We start from the raw sequence: 18,231 nt of genomic DNA on the forward strand, positions 1-18,231 counted from the left end.
AACGTATAAAATTTTTACCGGAAAGAAAAGAATGATTATGTTAAATACAAAGTATCTATTGATGAAAAGTATTATCTTTTACATTTCAATGTATGGAGTTTTAGGTATTACGTAGCTCAAATAGGTATAAGAAGACTTTTCCAAAATGATAAACACACTCAGATCCAACATGTTAGATACAGAATACAACCATCCGTTGAACTTCTAAGCGACAGGAAGTGACGCGGAAATTTAAATTAACATTCACGAATTAAGTACTGAATAAGATAAAATTACCAATACAAACATCGAAGCTGTATTTTTATCATATCGTATACCGAAGCAAAAGCCACTAAAGTGTATTTATATTACGAAAATCATACTTCGTATACAGGCGGGATTTAAGAGCTCATGACAAACCAATAATCAAGCACGATTTATCATTGGAATCGCAAAAAAAACGTACAATAATCACGAACATAAATCCGACTTGAGGTCAGAATTTTCACGGTTCGGTTCGAAAAGGTGACTAAAGTTGACTCATATTGTTGTTTCATTATAAATTCACGAAATGTCTTAATTAAATGATCGAAACCGGCGTAATAATTCAGAAAAAACACACAGCATCCTACTCCGGTTCTGTCCGTCTCCTTCCAACCAAAGCTATCGTATTCTCCATCTCGTTCTAGCCCAGACGGACTTGTGAATTGTTCTTTTTACAAACCGTACGTTGTTAAATGGCTTATGTGTATTCATATGTAAGAACTGTACCTTCGCCGATACACATAAAGTCGAATTTGGGCTGGGCGAATGTAGTTGTTACATCTGTGATCTTGTAACGATGATCAAGTTATCTCGCTCGGGCAAAACAAAATACAGCACAAGTCCTTTGAGCTTTCAAGTATGGTTGCCCCAAAGAGGATGCTTTTTATGGTTAGATACATTTTGATTGGTATTTTCTTATGTTTTTGCGGGTCGCGTGCAATAAAAACACTTTCACGGATTAATATTGCATTTTATAAAATCCGACATTTTGTATCGGTTACAGTTTTCGTTTTTTTTTTGTTTTCATCAAAGTTCATAGTTTTAAGTTTTAACTGGTACCGTAGACTGAAGACCGTGTAGCTCGTCTAGTAAATTTAGTGGTAGGTGTTCCATCGCAGATTGAGGATCATCGACGCAAGGAGAAGGAGGTTCCATCGAGGACAATTTTAAACTTTCATTCGAAGAATGATATAGCAGCAAAAGGAAAGTATCGTGGCGATATAATACAGAAAAAATATTTTCGTCTATTTCCGCTGCGAAGTGGGTCGCGATTTCGATCCGGTGGTAGATTCTGCGAAGCACGGCTCTTGCTAGGGTTAGTGTTAGAAAATTCTGGGTTGAGCCTGTGAGCTCACTTACCCGTCCGGTAGTAACTGGAATAGCTTCTTGGGCTACCAGCGAATCCTCTTCGTCGCGTCGTTTTCCTCATTACTGAGGGTCGTGCGTGACTGCCCCGCTGCATCAGTTCCTCCCGTACGATTCCCCTTCATCTGCTGCGATCCTTAGCTTCATGAACCAGCGAATAGGCAGGGAAAAAATCCAGTTCCGAACAAGATTCGGATCGTCGGTCTACCGAGCAATTTTGCCCGCTCGATGGAAGATCTCTAGGTTGTTAAACCTCCCAAAGATAATGCCGATGACAATTATGAGACTTATTTGTAATCGTCCGAGGTTAATTCCATGTTAAAGTCACTTTTCAGTGCAAGTACAGTATTCATATGTCAATACGAAGCTGACAGCGACAGCTCACGTCATTGTTCGTTGCAAGCCACACAATTGGGTTTGGTTCCAACATATTTGTCTCGAGGTACTTGGCAAATTTTTCATGAGCCCTTAATCCCATCAATGCGGCACTGCGTAAGGCTCTTCTTATGATGGAGGTTCTTACTAATACATGATTCATGCAGAGCCCGCAAGAACCAATTTCACGCATTCTATCATGTATGTTCTTTTGTAGATAGTAAGTGGAGGTTTACGTTATCGACGTCTGTTTTAGTTTTAGGGTATTCGAAGGATCCGAACGCGAAGGAAATTAAATTTGGAACTCGAAATCAAGTTCCTAAAAATTTTTTTTTTTCTGGAAAATACCTATGTAGATCAATGTATAATGAAAAATAAAAGTTTTTTTTTTATACAGACATGGGTTCGTATTTTTCGGATACTTTCGGATTTGATGATTTTTGAAAACTACCTACCGACCAATTTTAATATGAAGGAAACAATAGAAAATCACGAGAATGATTTGGAAAATATAGCTCTTTCACTTTTGACTGCTAGTTTTTATCCGGTTAATATTTTCACTGGAAACTTCTAGAACACGTTAACTTACTTAACATACATGAAAACAAGGGTTTTATTTAGGACGAATCCCGAATGGAACTCCAATTTTAAAGTACATGTTTATGGGATACCTAATTCGTTTATAATGTAATCAAACGTGATATTACTGTCAGTGGTCTATGATCCCGAGAGCTGTGGAGTATTCAAAACGTTGGTAACAATAAACTGATAATAACAACGCCAAATTAAACAATTAAAAGTGTTATTAACTATGTCTATAACACTCAAAAACCACGGCGAAAATACTAATTTACTATTTATATACTCGTATTTATTAGCATACAACTTTCGATGAATTTCCTGTCTCAAAAACACGATAGAAAAAAAAAGAGCTCGCTGAAACTACATTTTTCTCGTAATACAAAGATTTTTTCCCACGGTCGCTTATTTCGTTCAATCCGAACGGAATATAAAAATCTGTTTGAACAAACGAGAAGCAGTTCATGTTCTGTGCTTTTAAAGCGTGGTCTACACTGCACTCTAACATAAACTGCGTTTACACTAACGCAAGTGTAGACAACACAAGTGCCCTATATAAAAAAAACGGCTATTCTAAAATCTTAACTCTGCTTTAGACGCACCTATATATTGCAAAGACCGGGAAAATATCTCGTACTACCGTCAAAAATCGACTGCCGTTTGACCGCGCTGATTAAGACCGGTAGTTTTTTCGATTATCCCAATATCACGAATCTGGGCTCTCGGAGCAGAGACCGCAAATACCTTGAAATTAATTTGTTAATTTTTGCTGGATCTCATTAGCACCTGAACCCTGCGAGATAGCGACTACCGCAAGACAGACGCAATTGAAATTGGTTGCCGGTGAATAATGCTCGATATATCGTAGACTGAGTTCCACGCCAATGAGACTAATCAGGTTAAGGCTGCAATGGAGAGTCCTCTGTAGAGAAGAGAGGATTGGTGCAAGAAGAGAGGATTGGTGCAAGAAGAGAGGATTGGCGCTGGTTCCTAAAGCTAGTCGCTAAAAACATTACGGCTACAACCACTCTGCCAAGACTGTAGCGACGAAAAAGAACTCGACTTCGGAATGGACCACCAGGATGCTTCCTGACTGCTACGACATGTGCTTCTGTTGTTCTGAAATATTTCTTAGCCTAAGTCAGTGGTCAGCAAACTTATAAGCCAAAGAGCCAAATATGAAAATTAAAACGATTAAAAAAAATTGAAAGCTACATCTGTTTGTAAATGTAGTTAACATTTATTATTGCAAATCATAAAATAAATGCTATATATTAAATAAATAAATAAATTTCGTCCACAGCCGGATAATATTAGAGGCCAGGCAAGCCCGTAGGATATTTGTGTCAGAGTCAAACTCAAGAGCTTAAAGAGCCGCATGCGGCCCCGGAGCCGCACTTTGCCGACCTCTGGCCTAAGTCTTCGGTTCAGACCTGTCTCTCGCAATGCTGGTATCAACGAACGTCCACTATCATGTTCGTCTTAAAGTCAATAAAAGCGATTAACCAAACGCGCCCTTGTTCATGGGGTCTCTAAAATTCTCTAGATTCTTTCGTCCGTTTTCCCGGAACACAAGTAAGTGTATTGCTTGAGACGTCACCGCTCCTCATCCCAGTTTAAATATTAACACGGCAGTCAACGCAAGTAAATATTCAGTGATGAGTATTTACCGACCACTTGACGTTTAGATAATTATTTAGTCCGTATATATTTTTTACATCTTTTATTGTTAACGAACGTATCGGTAATAATATATTTTTGGTTGGTTTAAATGAGTAGGAGCGGGAGATTAATAGCCTGCAGTAAGTTAATAAGGTTCCTACCAAAATACCTACACAAAAGCGCGATTTAACTTATGATTTTCATTTCTCTTCGTTACTGTTCGGACATATTACATTATTGTTTGCACTGGATTTAATTTAATACTTAATACTAAAGATGGAACACACCAAATGTGTTTTAAGTATTAGAAGAATTTAGTTAAGAGGAAGAAAATCCGATATAAATCAGATGCGGTCGAATTAATCACTAAATTCTCTGAAGGATTGTTTGTCACCGCACCACCACATGCTACTATGAGATTCTGGATTTATTTTATCCTAATTTGCAAAAATCACTTACGTTGTAAAACCTTCTTCTGTTTGTCTGTATGAAGACAACGTGACGCTAAACTTCTAATAATAAATTAAATAAGACTTGTAGACAAATTTCATTTTCTTAAATCCTTTATCCATACACACGCACACAAATACACACACACACACACGCACACACAATTATTTTACAGGTCCTTACCACGATTTTTATATTTCAGGAATTCCCGATACTTCGGAGCGGTTGCGATGACTCGTCGACTCGCCTTAACAACGTAAACCCACAGTATTGAGAGTTTTTTCTGAACACTATTCGAGTTCCAGTGGTAACACCAAAAAAACTGACTAGAAAGAAGGTTGACAGACTTTTCTGCGCCCAACATCCTATGCCAGTCTTCACTCTTCAGTCTATCCGTGATTGTGGCGCTTGCAACACGTCGATTTTGATTTATGAGGAACTCGTGAAATTTGAAAATCGGGGTGAGAGCCCATCTGCGTTATGTAGTCGTGAAAATTTAAAACAATCCTTAATAGTACATAGTTCAATACACCCAAAGATTTCCCATGTGTACCTAATCCTTAAAATAATATGAGGTATGATAATTAAACCACAATTTGTAAATTAATTTTGCGAGTAACATGTCAACTTAGGCAAGACACCAAATTCTAAGATAAATCTTTAATATATCTAGACGGATGGCAAGGTTATAAAATTTGAGTTACAGTAATTTTTGTTATTCATTAGATTCTAATTGAAGAGGTCGTGGCCTGAAGGATAAGACGTTTGGTGCATTCGTATCTTGCGACTGTGCCGGTGTTCAAATCCCGCAAGCAGATACCAATTCTTCTAATGAAATACGTACTAACAAACGTTCACGACTGACTTCCACGGTGAAGGAATAACATCGTGTAATAAAAATCAAACCCGCAAAATTATAATTTGCGTAATAAATGGTGGTAGGGCGTTTTGTGAGTCCGCACGGATAGGTACCACTACTCTGCCTATTTCTGCCGTGAAGCAGTAATGTGTTTCGATTTGAAGGGTGGGACAGCTGTTGTACTGTTAAAACTAATAATACCTTAGAACTCTTGCCTTAGGTATACGGCATTTATGTTGTCTATGCGCTCCGGTAACCACTTAACACCAGGTGGGCCGTGAGCTCGTCCACTCATCTAAGCAATAAATAAAATGTTGCAGTCAGTTTGGCTAATACAGTTATTATTAATAAAACCCGATTAGTATTCACAATATGTGCAACACTAATCAATGTATTATAATAAATACGGTCGGAACAATCAATTTACGTAGATCTTATGTTTGAGAAATTCGGTATTAGGCTTTAAACTTTAAAGTGATCTTCAAATTAGATTTCGATAAAAACTTCCTGTGCGGTAAATAGCAAAGTTACATAAATGTATCTATTTAATACTACAAAACTCGATGATATATAGATTTTATTAACACATGGAATAAATTGAAAACTATTAAAAATAAACTAAATTCAAAGGTTCGAATAATTTTTTTCAATACGTTCTTTTTTTTTCTTAAATTGATTATATCCAACTTAATATTAATTGTATTAAAAGATTCTTATTGACCAAATTAATTTTCTAGATTACCCAGATTAAGCATTATTGCCTTGAATCAACTAACACCTGCAATTAGTGTCAGACCTCCCACTCACTGAGTTATTTTAAACGTCCACTAGACTCGATAAAAAACTTTTATCGACCATGCAAATTCATGAATTATCTTTGTTTATGTTAGTGCATCATTCAGCATAGCGCTGAGGAAATGCGATTAAGACATTATCTGGTTAGCACTATCCCCGCCAGAGAGAGACAACGAAAAAATTCGTTTCCATGTTATTTGTATTGAAATAACTCTCAGTGCGAGCGGGACGTAATTATTGAAATGTCACGTTCGACGCGTGTGTAATGAGAAAACGGCTGTCTCTTTCGCTCCTGACGTTTTACAAACGTTTATTGTCATGTTACTGTCTCGTTTCGACGGGCGAGATTGAGATGGAATCGCCGTCCGTGTCCTCCCGCAGACCCGCTGGCCGGCCGCTATTACTATTCTATGTCGGCTCGGGCCGCGTCGATAGTGGACGTGTTCGTATTTTAATTGATTTGAAATCGTTATTATTTCTTAAATAAAAAAAACAAACATTTTGAAACCACGCGAACGGTTATTGCCGTGGGTGTAAAGTGACTATTTATTTATTTATCCCGCTGTGACAAATAGTTTTATTTTTGGTTTTATAAATTGACAAGTGAGCATGTGTTATGTGCGGTATTTATTATTATGCGAATGGATTGCTTTGCCGGCGATATAGTTTGACACGAGATGACCCGACTAATGAAGATATTTTTCTGTAAGTCATCTGAATTCACTTAATCGAATTTATTCTTAGTAAAAGTTTAAAATAATTCACAGCTCGACAAAAACGATTTTATGAATTACCTGTTTTTCTTTTTTTTGTTTTCAAATGTAACGCTGAAAATGCATTGAAATATATTTTTAAAAGTGACAAGTGAAGTTAAAAGTTCTGAACATGTGGCTCGAGTATTTTGTACCTGCTACGATTTTGGTCGAAAAGGGATTGGACTTTTTGTGTGTTCAAAAACAAAGGAGAGACCAGGACGACGGGGAGCCCATGTTGCAGTTCAGTCACGTTTTTCGTTATTCCCGGGATTGACCGGAGTTTTTACATTTTATATGTCACTTCTGAACAGAGAGGATTACGTATTTAACATTTCTTAAATTCAACACGTATAAGTTTTGATTCTCTGAAGCGGGACGGATGTAAGCTGAATAATGGAAGATATTATTTTGATTTATCGTTATAAGAGACGTTTTATGATTATCTTTTTTGTTAAAAAAACGAATGTGAATATTTTGATACACTGCGCTTACATTACCTATTCTATAAACTTGGCTGCATATAAATACGCAAATAAATTACATCATAGTTTCTCGTTAATTGTTAAAAAAGAAAAAGCAGAAGAATTTGTTAGATCATATCTCTAAAACCGAAACCCCAAATGCTAGTTACGTCAGATATATTATGAGATAATTTAATTTTGACCGTGAACAAAACCTGATATTATATCATTTTAATAAATATAATAATGAGATGCAGGAAATCAAATCGATAGTACAATTTTACAATGAATACAAAATCGTTACCATTTCAGCCTGTATTTTCTCGATATAGTTTGTCGAACGTAGCTTGATACGCAAGAAAGTTGGGAAAGTGACATTAGTAAGATTGGGTTCTGGTCGATCAAAAAATCCATTATCGAACGACGATGAATATTCTTTTAAATAAATCGCGTTAAATTTGACAAACAAAATAATAAAAAAAATCTTGCCTAACTTCAATAATTAACTTTTAATTCTCTGAAACATTAGATCAATTTTTCATTTTTGTTCCCCGCTTAGTATTTGACTGGTAAATCATGTACTATGTGAAGTTAAAGCCATTGTCCACCTTAAGGGATGAGATCGGGGTCGCTATTACAATCAAATACCTACTGATGATTCCAATCTTTAGAGTTTAAGCGAATCGTCTTTACACTTTCGTAATTAATTGATGGCAGAAAGGGCCATGTACTTATCAACTTTTCCTCCTACCTATGCTGATAGCCTTCCGGAGTGATGCTAACACTGGCTCTAGCAAGAGCAGTGCTTCGCAGAATCTACCACCGGATCGGAAACGCGACCCACTGAGAAGATCCGGCGAGAAACTCAGTGGGCTGTGTCTATGGGTTAATTCGCTCGTCGACGGGTTCGACGAGAACGGTTACTACCGGTACTATCAATAAGCACCGGGCTTAACATGAAAAATAAACACACATGTGACATTGTGATATTAATTATAAATGGCGGAAATATTACAAACGCGCCATTTGAAGGCAGCCGCTTGGCTGTGCCCCTGGCATTGCATCAGCAACCTCATACCATGAGAGACATTGATCATACACCATCAGGCATCGATATACTCGATAACTTATAATCAGAAAATGAAATGACTTTCTTTAAATAACAATTTTACATGTCGTTCTTCAAACGAGGCTTGCGGAGAGTACTTAATGGTAGGCAGCAACTTGGCTCTGCCCCTGGCATTGCTGTCATCTATGAGTGATGGTAACTATCAGATGGGCCATATGCTCGACTACCCACAAAGGCCATAAAAAAAATAAGATTTTAAAATACCTTAGGGTTACCGCTTAGCTTTGCTTCTGAACATTATTTATGTTCACTGGCTATGTCCACCGGTCACCGTCCTCGTCGAACCTATTGCTTACGACGAAGGGCTCAACGAGTGAATTAACCCATAGACACAGCCCACTGAGTTTCTCGCCAGATCTTCTCAGTTGGTCGCGTTTCCGATCCGGTGCTAGATTCTGCGAAGCACTGCTCTTGCTAGGGCCAGTGTTAGCAACACACCCGGTTTGAGCCCCGTGAGCTCACTTACACGTCAAGGAGAAGCTGATATAGCCTCTCAAGACTATCAGCTTAGGTAGGAAAACTAAGGCTATGTCCACAAGTCAGTAGTAGTGGTAGGTGAATTATGAGTTTGTACGCACAGGCACGTATTCACCATCACCCTTCGTATTTCTTCAAAGCAGTCATATGTTTCGGGGTAAATGATCATCCATCTGTTAGTATTAAAAAGAAATTCCGTATCCTAACGCGGGCGGCGTTATTCGCGATGTCCGGGGACCCTAGTAACAACTTACCGTGAAGTGGAATATGAAAGCCGCATTATCACGAGATACGCCTTTTCGAGATCACGCCTTTTCGAGTTCTCTTTTTTTCTGGGCCGGGGCTGACCCTTCTACGAGGTCCCCGCGCCTTAAGGAAGACGCTTGACCCCGCATAATCGGTTTTTTTTAATTGTCAAATTAGTCGGAGTGAGAAAAACATTGCTAAAATAATTTTCCAAAGCCATATTAATGTTATCGTATCAAAAATTACTAGTCGACTCCCTTAGTTTTAGAATTACCGTTCACATTTTCTGCCTGCTTATTTGAAAATTGATACTTCTGGTGACATATATGATACTCGTTTTGAGGTTATCATTACTAACTATACAGCTAATCTAAGAATGTACGATTCGCTTCGTATTGTTTTATTTCAACCCAAAAATGGCTTAGACATCATTGCAATTCCCGCCATGCACTTTTAAAATGTCAAAGTCAAACGTCAAATTTAAAAATAGAATAAACGATAAATTAAAAATCAAAGAATTCATAGATTCACGAATCGTCCCGAACTTGCACGAGTTTACCCGAAAGCTACATGTTGACCCGATCGTTTCGATCACGAACGCTTTAAGATAAAGCAATGATTTGTTTCCATCGCACACAGAGAAATTATTCTGAGATGTTATTTATTGAATTGCAAGTTATAATTAAATGTTATTGAATTGATATATTGACTATTTTTATTTTCGTTGTCGCCCGAGGACGTTTCTAGAGATTCTGAACGATGAAACACGTCAAGTTTTGAATTTATGAATCTTTATTTATGTTGTTCGAAATACCTACATCGATACTGGTACTCTTTTACTTTCTAATTGAAAAAAAAAGGGTTTAGTTAATGAATTGTTTCGAAATACAATGAAAACGGGCAAGAGGCTTCTCATAAGTAGTATGAATCTGAAGAAATTATTCGAGATGATCCCCTCATCTCCTTTTTATCATCGCACCTCCCGCCATCGGAGCAGAGTTCATCCATACATATTATCTGGAACCGCTGCATTCATCGACAGTGCGTTTCCAAAGATCTTTTTTGCCACGTACTATCCGGCTTTGGAATTAACTCCCTTCCACGGTGTTTTCCGAGCGCTATGACATGTCCTTCTTCAAACGAGGCTTGCGGACAGTACTTAATGGTAGGCAGTGGCTTGGCTCTGCCCCTGGCATTGGTGAAGTCCATGAGCGACGGTGACCGCTTGCTATTAGGTGGGCCGTATGCTCGTCTGCCTGCAAACCCAATAAAAAAAAATGCGAGTGCGAAGTCCGATCTGCTGAAAATAATGATACTGTATTCTTTTATTTTGAAAACTACTGCGCATTACTTGTATATCATTTAGGTAGTTCGTTTAGCTCTGGCAAATCCAGGTTGTTTCTTCAAATCTTCAACGAAAGTCTATTTCAGAATCCAGTTACTTTTTTTCCTTCAATTCGTTCACTAGTTTATTTTAAATGACTGACTTATTATATTCTAATCATAATATCAATCGTATGGTAAAGTTTTTTATTTACTTCTTTTTTTTCAGTTTCCGATGTGCAAAAAACTTCTCTAAAATTAGAAGCGGCTCGTATCCAATTCATCCACTATAAGTCATATCCCAACACACAAAGGGGCAACGACGATACAGTAAAAAAGAGCAAATAACTCATTAGTTTTAATCGAAATTTTAATTTTACGAAAGTACTACGCTGAAACACAAACCGATTGTACAATTACCGAAAACATATCCCTAATCAATGTAATAACGATTTTGATGTTTCTTAACATATAAAATACTCGAATGTCCGCCTCTATCACAGTTACAAGTCTATTTATGTGTACAGCCGATATAAGGGGTGGCCAGGTTCAAAAGTAATTTATTATTCTGGTGATTCTGTTCTGTTTACGGTATTAAGTTGAAAATTAATTGTTTTTGCCTAACTATTTCATAAATTTTCTCTTATTTTCAAAAGTAATCGTCGCCGTGCTTGTTCTCAAGTAATTTGTTCCAATTTATATCACACGCATCATGATTAAAGAAATTGGATGTACATACTATCATGCTGCAACTGAATTTGTACTAATCCATAAAGTAACGTAGTTAGTATCCAAATTTGTCCAACTTATCCATACATTTCACGGATATATATACAACTTTACTTATAATTTTATTGTATGTGATTAATTAATATTGTTGCTTCCAACTGCATGAATCTTAATTACAGACTTACGTATGTATAGGTATAAAAAATAAGAATAACTCTTGAGACAATGAAAATGTACATGAATAAATGAGTCCTCGGCCGACCTTATATTAAGTGGCTTCCGGACCTTTTTTTTATTGTCCTTGTAGGTAGACTAGCATACAGACTACCTGATGGTGAGTGGTTATCATCGCTCATGGACGTCATATAACGGAAACGCTGCTGCGAAACTATTTGGAATTAATAAATGTATTGTATAGTAAATTCCGCCCTTCAAATCAGAACATATGACTGCTTCAGGGTGGTAACAGTCAAGATAGCGGTACCTACCAATGCCGGCTTACAAACCTTACCACACTGAATCGCTTAGAGGCCTATGAAGATAAAACAGCGGGAAGACAACACAAGCCAGCCACTATGTAGACTATGACACGACTATATGTCACAAAATTTAGCAAAGTAATATAACCTACAGTAATTCGCAATGCTCTAAATAGGCTACAACAAACCCATTCAGATTTATTTCCTCATTACCATGGCAACACCATTCACGGGCACCGGTCATCGACTTTTGATCTCTCCATCGATCTCCAATAGAGTTGATTAAGCAATTATCAAAACTATACGTTTCCTACACACCGTGCCGCCCCGTCGTTTTAGAGATCCTTGATAGAAAACAACGAAGAATAAACTCGCCTAAGGCTACATTCACTTGTAATAGTCGTTCCGTTTAATTCTTTACATCATTGTTCAGATTTCGATTGGAAGAGCTTTATGTGCAATATTCGTTTCGTGATTGTGTTGTCCTATCATTATATAATTATATATATTTCTATAGCAGTGGGATCATGTCTCTACTTACAAGATGGCGAAAAGTTATCGAACAAAATGGTACCTACGTACTTTAGTTAAATGTAAATAAACTATATTAAAAAGTGGTAGGACCTCTTGTGAGTCCGTACGGGTAGGTACCACCGCCCCGCCTATTTCTGCCGTGAAGCAATAATGCGTTTCGGTTTGAAGGGTGGGGCAGCCGTTGTAACTTACTTGAGACCTTAGAACTTATATCTCAAGGTGTGTGGCGCATTTACGCTGTAGATGTCTATGGGCTCCAGTAACCACTTAACACCAGGTGGGCTGTGAGCTCGTCCACACATCTAAGCAATAAAAAAAAAAGTTGTGAATTTTCTTAAAAAATGCTAAGAAACTTTTTCCCCAACTTTAAACGAGTATATGAAGGTTCTGGAGAGAGAAATGGGAAAAAAGCTAAGTATATGACTTCTTGAAATAAAGCAGTAATTGACGCTCTGACGAAAAAATTTAAACCAACATGACAGAAGGATAGTTTATTATTTTTATTATCAGAGATTTTTTTTTACAAAGAACTGTCTTGTGCCAAGTACGAGTGTTAAATAGGATTTTTTTTTTTCAATTAAAGTAAATTTCGAAACAAGAACAATAGAGAGGTCATTGGTCGATTTATAATCTCATATTTATAAATGTAACATGCAAACTACAGAACCCAATATGTTTTAGGGCGCTCAATCATTTTTTTTTCCTTCGAATATTTTGTTCCCGTTGAAACTATGTTCTATAGGTGGTTATTTTTTTCGTGATTTATTATTGTGTATATTATTATGATTATAGGCTTGTTCCGAATTCGTAGTGTCCAAATGAGATATACTTACGTTGTTTTCACGATAAGTGTTACTTCAACAATAATTGCTTACGGTCAAGTTTTTTGGATTTCGATTTTGTAACTGCAAAGCTATACGTCAGTAACTATACTGAGACCTTAGAACTTATATCTGAAGGTGGGTGGCGTATTTACGTTTTATGGGCTCCAGTAACCACTTAACACCAGGTGGGCTGTGAGCTCGTCCACACAACCAAGCAATAAAAAAAACGTCACAGTGGTAACAGTCTTCTGAACATCATATCGAGCAAAATCGAGGGACTCCTGATTAATAGCCCTTGCAGCAGGCAATTGGAAGGAAGAAAATTATAATGGATAGTCTGATAGTCATTTGTTAGGATTTTAAATTACTAACATAGATTATAAATAATTCTTACTAACAAAATGTTATGGTTTTTTTTTAAACTGAAATAAAGTATTAATAATAATAATAATAATAATATACTACTCATAAATAACTAGCATATAATTTATATAAAGCGAATTACTCATCACGAGATTTTTAAACTATCGAAGTGTTTTAATTTGGTGTAGGTGACGTTTTTAGGTAACGGACTGATTTTACGTAAACCTTATTCAAAATAGATTATTTGTTTACCATCTCGTTTATAAAAGCAATGCATACCCACAGCAAACCTGCTTATTTCTGCCGTGAATCAGTAATACGTTTCGATTTGAAGGGTAGGGCAGCCGTTGTAACTATACTTGAGACCTTAGAACTTATTAATAAGAAGAACATAATACTGTATTATATTGTGCATAAAAATATTAATTAATTACGGTCGAAATCGTAATGGTCTAAAGTGTACTACCTACTCGTAGTATCTAGCGATGCGACTGTGTCTATGTGCAAAACCCGCAGGTAAGTACAAATTTTTCGTTCCAATAAAATACGGAGTTATCTTCATATACGATAATTAAATAACATAGTCTAATAATCCAAACCCACGAAAAAACTAGCGTATTTACAATACAATGAGACATACACGTAGTTGCAATATTAATATTAATTACCATGGGCTCGCATTTATTTATTGCTTAGATGGGCCTGCGAGCTTACGGCCCGACTGGTGTTATGTGGTTACCGGAGCCCATAGATATTAAAAACGTAAATGCTGTCTTTAATTTATTTTATTTATTATTATTTTATTATTATTTGTGGTCAACAAAGATTAATATTAATAAATGTATCACTATGTCCTGCTAGTAAAGCGTACAAATATTAGGTGTAAGTGTAATAATCTACATAAAAATAAAAATAAACTTAAATTATAATTATTTAACTCTATTCTACTTTATCATTTAAATTATCTAAAGTTATCGTCTAAATATTCTGACATACTATAGTAAGCCTTATCTAATAAAAATACTTGCAATTTTTGCTTACAATCTTGTAAATCTACTGTCTTCAAAATTTTTATAGGTAGTTTATTAAATATTCTTGTTATACATACTAAAAAAAACTCTTGTCATAAGTTCTATGAGGTAGCGAAGAAATCTTGACTTTGAGATATGGGTTCTAGGCGAGGTTTTTACAGAAAAACGGCTGATCCGCCCTTCAAATCGAAACGCATTACTGCTTCACGGCAGAAACAGGCCGGGTGGTGGTACGTACCCGTTTGGGCTCACAAGACGCCCTACCATCAGTATATAGCGCCTGGACTAGGCCATTAACAACGACAATAATTTAATCTAATCTAAAATGCATAGACTTTTAATATCTCAGATTAACATAACTAATGAACGTTTGTATTAATCAATGATTAGTGTAATCTCTGTTAAAATAAACCATGCACTACGGTAAGTAGTTATCGACGTTCATGAAAACTAGGAATTTCAGCCGTTAGCTGTCTACTGATGTTTCTAAAAGTATCAGCCAAAACTATGATTGGGAGTATGTGAGATATTCGAAAATCTCCCTATATCTACCCATATAAATGATTGTTATACTAATATTATGAACATAAATACCAACTCAATTAACTAAAAAAAAACAACATTAAAACTCAACCTTCGAGCCACAAATACGTGATATCCTGACTCTATCATAATAGCGTTACGAATTCCAAAAAGGCGTATGTTAATGGGTCCGTTCGGCGCAGAAGTCGTTTCGTTATTAAGTACCCCAGGACCGGTCGCGGGTCACCCGAGGTCAGGAGCATGATGAAGACATTGGGAACGAATGAACCTTGCGTTCGAGCTCTTTAGAAATATATTCACTGGTTCTCTGATCATGATTGGGTTAATATTGGCCGAATTTTTTTGTTACATTTTTTTCTATAGTATAACTTAGGACGAATTTTACTTTAAGACTTAATTGATGTTATATGAGACCACAGACATCACCACTTGTAAAAGGTTGATCTCTAATTGCATAGCTACGACAGCTGTCCCACACATAAAGTCAGAACGCCGCAGAAATGGACAGAATGGTCATCATGACAGCCATACGTGCGGACTTGAAACACCCAACTGGTTCTGAAGATAGGAATTATTAAGGCTTCAAGTACAATACTCCAAGCTTGTACGAGACAATACTTACGCAGAAAAATATTAGACTTCTCCTAAAATCTGAATATATTTCTGAATGTTGTGATTTACGTTAGTTGATAATTCATAAGTAATTGTTTTGTATTCGCCTGTCATTTAAGTATTTGCGGGAGCCGATATTCATTTTGTAATTTCATTCAGTTGTTTTAATCCTCGGATCTTCACCCCACTGTCAAGCCTTAAACTGCTCCAAGGTGTTTAGTAAGACCGCACGAAGGATACTACCCTCCTGTCAAGTTTTACGTCGAAGCAGTCATTTGTGCTCTTTTGGAGGCTTAGACATCTATTAACTATGAAAATCGGCCTGTCCGTGAGCTCATCCAATCATCAAGCAATAAATAAAATCCTTTTTTCCAAATTAACACCCCATGGCTTGGAACTGATTTCGGTCACTTCACTAGAAACTACAACAATAAAAGTAACGGATCTTTTCGTTCATTTCATTGGGTTCTGTTTGTTGAGCTATTTGATTAGCGAGATAGTCAAGTTTATTAATTTGTTCTGCCGTATAAAAGCTAACTAATTAACAATGTCTTTGGATACGCGCGCACGCACACACTCGCGCATTAGTAACTGTTTTGATTAACTATTACAAAGTTAGCTTCTTCAAAACGAACGAATACCGTGGTATTAATTTCTCAAGTGAAAACCTCTCGGACGTCATCGGTATTCGAAATACAATGAAACGAAAAAGCGACACTAGAAAGAGACGAACATATGTTTATAGGATTTCGCCTGAACTAAGAGCTATTTTCATTAAAATTCATTTTAGCATCAAAATCAAGCTTTTTCATCACATTTAACGTTCCAAAGTATATTGTGTAATCTAATTTCTCTTGTGTTTTGGTTTATCGATCACTATACGGAAGGCGAGCGAATGTGATCGAATTGAAAAAAAAATCTTCGACAAAGCTACACAACATGATAACCCTCTTACCGTAGCCGGCGTAAGCTACACCCCCGATCCAGATATTGGGGCAACAATCAGCCGCTGTTGTCCTAGACAGGACGATGTACTCTCGTGCTTCTTAAACACGGGCCAACGTTATTGTCGAGTTTCTCAATCGGTGATAGATTCTACGAAGGACTAGTGATTGTTAGGGCAGAACTGCACTCTTTCAGGCCGAGCCCCGTGAACTAGCCCAGCTGTTAAGGTCAAGCCAGAATAGCCTCACGACGCTATTAGTACATACGCAAAAAAAGTATTTAACGCTAAACCATAAAGTTTATTTCAAGTTGACATAAATAATATATTTTTAAATTTTAATTATTTATTTGTTATTAGAGCAAATAGACCATCATTCTTATTGTAAATAAACGCCACTTCAAAGTTAAATCGTTCGTTTCGTTCGTTCGATTGGAACGAATTCTTTCAGCGGTCGGACGATAGATGCTTTGAATAATATTAGTGTTCGCCCCATTAATTGAAATTCGACCATAATCACTGATATCAAAAGATTTAAATTCCTTTATGTACATATATGTAGGATGGCGGAATAACGAGAAATGGATCTCACCTTATTTATTTTTATTTTTTACACAAAGAAACAACAACATATCACTTTTACATCTTACCACCACCACACACACTAATCTTTTTTTTCTGACTACCTCCTGACTTTGACAGCCCATCCACAAATTGGGGTTGTCAGATTTAAATAAAATTAAATTCTAAAAAATACTCCACACGGCCGTCCTGGTTAATCATCTGACCCAGATGAATAATTTTCTTCCGACGTGACCCATGGTTTCATGAAATCAGCAGAAGAAGTCGTGTTGATTGGACCTTCTGTATTTCCAACTTTCTTCACAACATATCGGTCATTTCCTTTGTTTTTTAAGACTTCATAAGGTCCTAGGTACTTAGGAAATAATTTACTGCCTTGAGAGAACTGCGTTTTCTTGATTGCAACTAAATCGCCAACTTTGTAAGACGTCGCTTCTTTTCTCTTTCTGTTATAATTTTTTATGTTTTCTTCTTGTATCTTCAGTAGCGATTCTTTAGCTTTTTCTCTCAGCTCTTGTCTTTTTTCTTTAAACATTTGTATTTCTTCTTCCTCTATTAACTTCTTAAGTTCATCATCGTCTTTATCTTTTATTTTAGTGCCAAAGAGTAATTCAAATGGCGTCATTCCTATGCTTCTTTGGTAGGTACCATTCAGACAGCGTTGTACTACAGACACACGGCGATACCATTTGGTCGGATCATCAGCGCTGAGCTTGCTCAACACGGCAATGATAATCTGATGAATCCTTTCGACCTGGCCATTTCCTCTGGGTTGTCCTGTAGTAATCGTATAGTGTGTAATATTTTCATTACGGCAATACTCTTGAAATTCATTTGCAGTAAATGCGGCGTTTCGATCAGTAATAATCCTTTCTGGTGACCCGAAAGTTTGCTGTTGCAGTCTTAACTTTTCTACCGTCTCTAGAGCGGTAAGAGTCTTAACAGGGTAAATCCAGGTAAATTTGGTATAAGCGTCAACAACGGTGAAGATATACTTGTAATTTTTATGAGTAGATGTCAAAGGTCCGAGATGATCAATGTGGTATGTTGATAATGGAACATTGCCTTTGTCTATCGGGTGTAATAGTCCT

The 18,231-nt window shown here is 36.7% G+C and overlaps 1 protein-coding gene across 2 annotated transcripts in view; it reads left to right on the forward strand.

The window, feature by feature from the left end:
- Window positions 1–6,504: 6,504 nt before the first annotated feature.
- LOC692674 (transcriptional activator cubitus interruptus) overlaps window positions 6,505–18,231 on the forward strand; it is a 167,355-nt gene continuing 155,628 nt past the window's right edge. For both annotated transcript variants that reach the window (XM_062676509.1, XM_062676508.1), the window contains exon 1: window positions 6,505–6,814. The gene's annotated coding sequence lies outside the window, so the exon portion shown is untranslated. The remainder of the gene's footprint in view (window positions 6,815–18,231) is intronic.

The sequence above is a fragment of the Bombyx mori genome, chromosome 27 (genome assembly GCF_030269925.1).
Source record: "Bombyx mori chromosome 27, ASM3026992v2".
Lineage (NCBI taxonomy): Eukaryota > Metazoa > Arthropoda > Insecta > Lepidoptera > Bombycidae > Bombyx > Bombyx mori.